Consider the following 1,691-nt stretch of genomic DNA (forward strand, 5'->3'; position numbering starts at 1 on the left):
TGAAAAGCATCAGAACATTTTTCAAGCAGCCCTTTTACTGATAGTTAGGATGAACTAAACTGCATCTTCAGCTCCTTCATAGAAGCTAAAGTGATGCGATGCTCTAGAACCAGATGATCCTGCTTTACGTTTTTTTTTCTCCTATTACTGCAGGTAACTTGAACAGCTCTAGGAATGATGCAGCTCCCCTCCTCAAAGGAGGCAGACTGGAGAAAAAACAGAACTCAGAGGATGTGCAACAGGAACAGGAGAGAGCTCGGTGTTGCCATCCTTACTTTAATGATGAAGATTCTTCAGCAGGATTGAAACTTGCAGTTTGGGCCTGAGATGGACAGTATTTTTCCATCCCACTGCTCAGGCTGATTGAGACCTGTATGGAAACTAGAAGATAAATTTGCAAACTGGGATCTGAAGGTCACGTTGTCCAGATGGCCATGATGGGCAGCAGCTAATGCATGGGAGGTGACCATAAAGACACCTTATGGTGAGGAATAGTTGTTAACTGATGTTTCTTGACCCAATGAGCGTGAGAACTAATGGTCTGGGATATTTAGTTATGCAATGGAAGAACGGTTAAGCTAAGAAATAAAACCAAAAACTTTAGTGGGCAGTGAGGCATATAGCAATATAGAAATTAATGGCCTGATAACTGAGAAGTGAACTGCTACGCTTTATGTATGTATAACTAACATAAACTGCAAAATCAGCAGCTTTCCACTCACAGCAAGAGAACAGCCTCGAATTTCAAGCCTTCTCCTCAGCTTTTTCGCCCTAGGTGGCAGCACCCAGTCTTCCTTGTCTCACAACTCCTGCCCATGAAGCCATTAATGGACAAAGCCAGAGAAGATGAGACCTGCTGAAATCAGTGGTAAGATAGCCATTCCCCCTAAACATCACCTTGAGGTTTGCCTGCTTTGTGGAGTATAGCTGTGCCCAAATTTCATGCAGCATTATGTGCCTATTTAGACTGAAAAGATGAGTAAACTTGTTCCTAGATAGGCACTTGGCAACCACAACACAGCTGTCAGATTTAGTTCTGGTCCTCTCACTACCAGAAAGTGAGAAAATGACAGAACTGCCCCCACAACAATATCAACTCCCAAAGGTGGAGATGATAGTTGCATGAGGAACACTGAACCCACACAAACACCATTAAGGCTGCCCATACTAAGCCTTCTATTTCTGTACCTTTTTTCATCAGATTCTATGTTACCAAATCTAGGTGTTCTTGCTCAAAAGCCAGGCCTGTCCTTCACACGAATGTCATCTCTGAACTTCACACTGGTAAGCACCCTGTGAGAACAGCTCATGGCTTTGTTGCTACTGGGCAACTTCCTTATAAACTGATAAAAAAATAAATACATTGTAAGAAATAAATCTGAATTGCTGATGGAGGAGGAAGAAAACCTCCGTTTGAAGACTGCTTCTCTGGTAGAGCACCAAAACTTGCATTTCTAGAGAAACTAAGAAGGAAAATACTTTTTTTATTTAAAATTTATTTTTAGAAAAATCACAGGACAGGAGGGTTTTAGTAAGTATTTTTTAGGTTTGCAAATGCTGGAAAAGGATTCAAGAATCTGGTTAACCAAAGCTACTCTGATCCTCCCCCTCATTCTTTCCTTAACAGAGACTGGCTTATTTTTGTCTCCTCTATGCTTGGCATTGATATATTTATTCATGCAGATAAGCTG

The sequence above is a fragment of the Cygnus atratus genome, chromosome 1 (genome assembly GCF_013377495.2).
Source record: "Cygnus atratus isolate AKBS03 ecotype Queensland, Australia chromosome 1, CAtr_DNAZoo_HiC_assembly, whole genome shotgun sequence".
Taxonomy (NCBI): domain Eukaryota; kingdom Metazoa; phylum Chordata; class Aves; order Anseriformes; family Anatidae; genus Cygnus; species Cygnus atratus.